Genomic DNA, 7771 nt, shown 5'->3' on the forward strand with positions numbered 1-7771 from the left:
TAAATAATAAGAGCATAAAAATATCCTTGTATGCAAACACAGTTTAAGAAATTAAACTTTACATTGTTATTGAAGTTTATAGTACAAATATACCCAGTTTGTAACTCTTTTCTTCCTCAGAGATAATAGCGATAATTTCCTCATTATGATTATCATGTCTTTCTTTATATTTCATTTTCCTTAACAATAAGTAACATGTTTTGCATTCTTTAAAAGTTTTATGTGTAGCTCTTTGATCTCAGCCTCAGAAACGAGATGACGAAGGGAACTTCATCATTCGGAAAGCTTCACAATAAGACGCACACATTATGATGCTGCTGTGTCTCTAAGGCCTACTACCTTCAGAAGTCTACCTGTAACAAATGTGGCTATCTTGCCAAGCGGAAGAGAAAGTATAACTGGAACGTCAAGGCTAAAATGCGAAGTACCACCAGAACTGGTCGAATGAGGCACCTAAAAATTGTATACTGCAGATTCAGGCATGGATTTCATAAAGGAACAACCACCTAAACACAAGAGGGCAGCTGTTGCAGCATCCAGTTCATCTTAATGATTTCAGTGATTAGTCATGCAATAAACATTTTGATTTAAAAAAAAAAAAATTTGAATATTAGGCCCTTATCGGAGATATTGTTTGCAAATATATTTTCCCATTCGAATGGTTCACTCTTTACCTTGTTGACGATTATTTTTACTGAGCAGAAGCTTTTTAGTTTGATGTAGTCCCATTCATTTATTTTAGCTTTTACTCCCCTTGCTTTTGAGGTCAAATTCATAAAATCCTCTTTAAGTCCTAGGTCCTTGAGTTTAGTTCTTATGTTTTCTTCTATGCATTTTAATTTTTCAGGTCTCATATTTAGGTCCTTAATCCATTTTGAGTTAATTTTGGTGTGTGGTAATAGACAACAATCTAGTTTCATTCTTTTGCAGGTGGCTTTCCACTTTTCTCAGCACAATTTATTGAAGAGGCTTTCCTTCCTCCACTGTATGTTTTCGGCATTTTTGTCAAAAATTATTTGCCTATATAAATATGGGTTTACTTCTGGACTCTCAATTCTGCTCCACTGGTCCATGTGTGTGTTTTGTTGCCAATATCATGCCGTTTTGATTACTGTTGCTTTGTAGTATAAATTGAAGTTGGGCAGAATGATGCCTCCAGCCTCATTCTTTTTTCTCAGGATGGCTTTGGCAATTCGGGGTCTTTTGTACTTCCATATGAATTGACCAGTAAAACTAAATGTATAACATTTAAAAAATAACCTAAAATTAAAGTACAAAGGTATTTTATAATGACTATAAGGGAGGAATACATATATACTAAAAAAAACTATAGACATTGTTAGAAAAGAATACTAACATACCATAAGAGAAAAGTTTTTGAATGTCCTCAAAAATATTCCTTTTATTCAGTTATACACAGAGATGCCTGACGATGGTAAAAAGAGCCAATTTCTGTAACTTTAGATTTAATGTTTGCTTTTCTACAGATACAGCCATATTTGTTCATCAACAAATTCTTACTGGTGTGTAAACATCACCATTATATTGTTCCTGGATCTGAGGAAACCTCTTTAAAACTAATTAGACAACAATGATTGTATATGGCCTTGAACATTCTGTATAGAATGGAACCAAATAATGAAATCAGGCATATGAAAATTTTGACTCAGAAAGCTTCAGTATTAATTCTTAGAAAATTCTACCTTGAAGTTACATTATATAAAAGCAATTCCTATTTGATAATCTTCAAATTATCTATTGCTAATGTTCTAATTAAAATTGACCTGAAGCCACCACAGTGGTATTCATTTTGTTCAGTAAATAAGTTGTCTTATTTTTCTTTTTGAGATATTTACCTAATTTTGAAAAGAACTGGTATTTTTGAAAAAGAATACCAAATTTTAAACTAGCACCATGATTTAAGGTAGAGAGCCTGCTGTTCATGAAAATTAATTTTGAGGGTCTGAATGAGCCTTCAATTTATAATGTATTCATTAAGAGTAAACCAAGAGTCAAAGCTGTTTGTCTTCATTGTTTTGCTAAAATGCCTTCCTGTACATTTTCCTTTTATAAATTTCACATGAAAATAAATGTCTCTACAGCACAAGGCATCTGGAAATGGGAAATACAGGAGTTTAAAATATTAAGTAGACAAAAAACAATAGAAGTCTATCTTTCTACTCAGCAGACAATGTCATGTATTTAAAATATTTATGAAGGACCTGTGCAAGATCTAGACTTGTTTTGTATCTTGAGGAGAGAAAAAGCCTTGAAACATAAATCCAAGGACCATTAACAAGACTCTTTGGATTTCAACTGTCACGTAATTTCTATAGCACCCAAAGTACAAAACATTAAAGTGTATTACAGGTTAAAACCAATACACACTTTGGGTGGTAAACACACAATAGAATATACAGGTGTCAAATTATAATGTACACCTGAAAATTATAGAATTGTATTAACCAATATTACCCCAATAAACTTAATTAAAAAATAAAAATAAAATAAAGTCCAAAAAATTTAAAAAATATAAAAATAAAATAAAATAAAATAAAATAAATTTATATATACAATAATGTGTATTTTTTGCAATATGTTTTTAATGTCAGCATTATTTTTATGAAAATCATCTATATTTGTAGGTATAGGAATATTTCATTCACTTACAATGTTGAAAAAATTCAATTATATAACTATATTAGAATATATTGATCTTTTCTCTATTAATGTAAATTAAAGTGATTTTTAACTATTTGTAATTATGAAAATGCTGATATGGAAATTATTAAATATGTATTTCTAGACATACATGCATGTCTAGAATTGGAATTGTAGTAATATGTACATATTATATTCAACCAAAATTTGTCATTATTTTCAAAATTAATTGACTTCCCCTCAGGAATTTCTAAGAACATTTTTAGCTCCACATTATGGTCAAGACTTGCATTTCAAGCTTTCAAAAGTAAGAATTATATTCACATGGTTCAAAAATCAAAAGAATATAAAAATTTATACATTGATGCATTAGTTGAAATTAGTTTAAATGTAGAGCTGGAAACAAGCCAATTACTACAGATAGTTCATGTGGGAGTTGATTCCATTCAACAGGAAGGAGAGAGCAGTGATAACATCCTTTAGGAAAGGATGATAAAATAGTAAATGGTTACTTCTGTAGGCTATTAGGGCTCAAACCTGCTGGGAATCATGAGTTACCATGTTGAATACGCTTTAATGTTGTTAGATGGATGATTGAGAGCAGTCCTTGAGGACATTATCTACTCTGACCTTGAGCTGAGGAATATTACAAGTCTTCAAAGAAAATCTCCAGTGGAAACACACAGGCTTTAGATGAGACTCTATCAATAGGCATAGAAGCTGTCCAGTAGAATTTAAGCTGAAATCAGAGGTCGGTCAAGATGAAACAGCATAGGATACCAACGTATCTATTACATCACTACTCTCTTTTTCATATCTAAAGCATTTTGTAACTCTTTCAACCATCCTTATCCTTAATAGTTTTTTTTTGTATTTTCTTATTAATTTTTGTATGTATGGTCAAGCAAAATGAATATATAGTTTGTTTTCCCATTTCTCACATAAATCTTCTACAGAACAGCATATTTTGTATTTTTCCCATTAGTATGTAACAGATTTTCTTATCTTTTGAACAACTGCATTGAATGGATATATTATATTTTTTAACCAGTACATGATAGATGTTCAATTGCTTTTAAAAAAAACAAACAAACAGATTTTCTATTATATTATTGTAGTAAATAACCTTATTCCGAAGACATTTCATAGGCACATATGTAAAATATATCCTCAGTAATGGGATTGCTGGATCCAAGGATAAATGCATTTACAATTTCGACAGTTATTTTGGAACCGTTTACTAGGAGTTCATATCCTATGCTCCATAAGGAAAGTATGAAAGAACCTGTTTTACAACAGCTTCATCAACAATTGGTATTGTTATGTTTGTATGGTTTTGTTAATCTCATGGATAAGAATCACATTTCAATGAAGACTTAAATTGCTTATATTTTATTATAAACAATGTGAAATTCCTATCTGCTTTATATATTTAAAGGACAATTGTGTTTTTATAGCTGCTTACTTCTGCCTTTTATTTTGGGGGTTGTGGTTTTTTTTTTTTTGATATATAGATTAAAGGATAGCTAGAAAGATAGACAGGTAGATAGATAATAGATGAGAGAGAGAGAGAGAGAGAGAGAGAGAGAGAGAGAGAGAGAGAGAGAGAGAGAGAGATGATAGATAGATAGAAAAAAGAAGGAAGGAGGTAGAGAAGAAGAGAGAGAGAGAGAGAGAGAGAGAGAGAGAGAGAGAGAGAATGAGCACAGACCTAGAGTTCTGCCTTTATTGGAGTATAGGGTATGGTGTCTAGGGTTTTGCAGGTTTACAGTTTATTGTTAATTTAGAACATAAGAGTAGGAATTAAAGCATGGAAAGGGAAAAGCAAGTGATCAGTAAAACAGTCAGCTATCTAGGTCACCCAGGGCTTTCCTAAGAGAGGAACTTTGTGGGTGGGTGGCCTGGCTCAAGTTGTATAGCTTGGCAATGTGGTTATTGAAAATGGATGTCTTTGAACTAGATGTCTTGGCAATCAAAAATTTAATGTCAGGAACATACATTAAAGTCAAAAGAGCTAATTGTCAGACACATTACAGTTTCACAAGATAACACTTGTCTTTCGACTTTGCTTTGGTGTTTTTCATCACGAAGAAATGTTCATTATTTTTATGTAGCTGAATTTATGAATCATTTTTCTTATATATTGAGTCATAATTAGTAAGAACTTTTTCACACTAGATTTTCAAAGAATTTTTTTCCTATTTTTAGCCAATGCATTTATGAGTTCCTTTTGGTTACATTTGTATATTTTCTTTAGTGGAATTTCTCCTAGTGTACAGAAGGTATGAAGCCAACTAGTTGTCCCAACATTATTTATTTAAGTGTCCACCTAATCTCTTAGGAAAAAAGATAAATCACTCGTCTCATGCTTTGGGTAAGTAGGCATACTGGATTTATAATGCTGTATAGCATATCACCACAAACTTAGTGACTTAAAAAACATATTTGTTATTTCATAGTATCTGTGATTCAAGAATTCGGCATATTTTCACTGGGTTTTCTTTTCAGAGTTTCACTGGACTAAAGTCACAGTATTGGCTGGGCTATGTCCTTATCTGGAAGCTAAATTAAGGAAATGTCTGCTTATAAATTCCATCAGGTTTTTGGAAGAATTTGTTTTCTTAGGATAGTAGGACTGAGGTTTCCATTGTTATTTTGGCTATTAACTGGGAGCTGCTCTCAGAAACCAGAGACCACTATCAATGCTTGCCACATGGTCCCTTCCATCTCAGCAATAAAGAACCCCCCCTCCCATGCATCAAACCCCTTTAATAACCTGAATCTCTCTGACTTCTCCTTCTGCAACAAGCTAGAAAAAATGAAAATCTCCCTTAAGCTCAACTGATTATTAACCTTAATTTCATTTGAAAAATCTCTTTTGCCATGTAACATAACATAATCATGGGGATAACATCAGAGAGTGGAGATCAGAGAGACTCATTACATTTCTGCCTACCATACTGTTTGTATTCTTCCACGAGATGGTCAGTCAGGTGTGACCACAAGAGGGGACACAGAACCACAGGAAAAGAAAGTGTATTATACAGGTCCAAGAGAGACAGAGTCATTGCATGCCATGGGGGTGCCACACAGAGAGCGTTACCAAGGGAGTAGGCTCAACTAAGCAGGCAGGGAGCTTAGAGAGATGGGGGGACCCTTGGCAAGGGACAGCCTTTTCACATTGATATACCTGGTCACTTGGGTGTGGTGCTCACAACCTGTTTGTGGGGATGTTGAAACAGCAGGAAAATGTAAAGCATTGCAATTTACAACACACACACATAGTTAACTACAGGCAGATGTAGAAAGTTTTTCCTGAAAGATTTCTTTGCTGGTAAATGTATTATCCCTAGTTGTCAGTTTCATTGAGGATATGAGGTTTCAAAAGTGCTAGCTACGTGCAAAGCCTCAGTTATAGCTCCCTATTCTTCTCAGTTTTAAGTCTTTGTCTCATGGCCGCTATATCCATTAAAACAATGCTTTTAGTTACTCAGAGACTCACACAACATCAAGAAAGGTGAATATGTTTTATTGATCTGATTCCATGATTGTTTTTATTTTTGGACCATAGAATTTTATTTTTTACTTTTGTAAAACTGTAGCTACACATTTAATGATGTTTGCTTTGTAGTCTTAGAAAGCTTTTGTTCCGGTTATGCATCTTACTATAAGGTACAAAAGGGGAGTCTCGATCATGTTATTTCACTTCCGTTATTACCTAGATTTTATGTTTCTGCAAGTATATTGTGTTGAATTTATTTTAAAAATGTAGAATAAATAAATAACATTTTATTAAAAAAGAAAAAAATCTAAGAGCCATTTCACCAAACTCACATTTGCAGTAATACAAGTTTCAGGTGCTAACATACCCAGATTTCAAATGTAGACAAGCCTGTATTTGTTTTCCAGTCAGCATTTCAAGCCAGAATTTTTTTTTTTTTCACGTAGTAGTGCAAAAACAAAGTATCATTTGAAGTGAGTGAAATAACTATGTGCTATTACAAACAAATTCAGAGGCTGGTTTCCAGTCATACCATCTCAGAATATTTTCAATTTAGGAACCTTTTGGAAAATAGTAGCTGCCACACATGTACATATGCATTCACATGCAAACACACAGACAATTCCTATGGGGCAAACAAAGCTCTTTCAAGTTTTATCCTATAGAAATATTAGTTCTATCTACGTGCAACTGGGACAAGTGGTAGAAAGTGAAATGGTTATTTGGATAAAAATTGCAACTATTCCGTGAAAATTTGCTCATGTCTTATTTTGAGCCATATGAAATTGCTTTTTTTATAGTTTAAATAATGTCAATTATTGGCTATTTCATATAGTTTAAATATATTTAATATAGTTACTATAATATTTATTAAATATTTACTATCAAAGCATGAATCTCTTTATTTTAATAAACAGTACATTGGTTAGACATCTATAATGTTCATAAAACGATTCTCCCAATTGCTCACTCTCTTCCCCGGCCCTCCACTTAGCTATCATATTAATGCTAACTGCATTTCTGCTGCCATGCTCCCCGTGCCCAACTATCAACTACTAATTTGTACTTTAACCATTCACCCCATACTCCCAGACTCCCAACAATCCTTCCCTCTGTCCGTCACCAAATTGTCCACTATATTTGTGAGTCCATTTTTGATAGTTTGTTTTTTTTGAAGCTATAGTGTTTTAAAATCATGTCAACCATTTAAAATTTGGTTGTTCTGTCTATATTATGATAAAAAAAAAATATGTGGATTGAAATATTCAAACAATTCTCTGGATATCTTATCTACTTAACAAATAACAGTACTTTTGTGTTTTATCCAATATTTGAATAATTATAGTTATGACTTTATGAAAAGTTTGACCAAATATGCTTTGGGGTTCTGATTTATTGTCTAAATAATTTCTGTTTTATGTTTTGTTTAACACAACTGCCAAGACTGTTTAACTGTCCTAAATCCAGGCATTGTATGAATCTGATCTTAAGGATAAAGGACTTGGTCTGTAGCACAAACTTATGAGGATTTTTGTTTGTCTGTTTGTTTTTAGAGGACCATATTTTGCTCTATATTTCTCACTTTATAATCATAGTACTACAAGTCTA

General features: G+C 32.6%; 1 pseudogene; it reads left to right on the forward strand.

Moving 5' to 3' along the window:
- Positions 1-255: 255 nt before the first annotated feature.
- LOC102887719 lies at positions 256-550 on the forward strand (annotated as a pseudogene).
- The last annotated feature ends 7221 nt before the right edge of the window (positions 551-7771 follow it).

This window comes from Pteropus alecto, unplaced genomic scaffold, assembly GCF_000325575.1.
Source record: "Pteropus alecto unplaced genomic scaffold, ASM32557v1 scaffold250, whole genome shotgun sequence".
Taxonomy (NCBI): domain Eukaryota; kingdom Metazoa; phylum Chordata; class Mammalia; order Chiroptera; family Pteropodidae; genus Pteropus; species Pteropus alecto.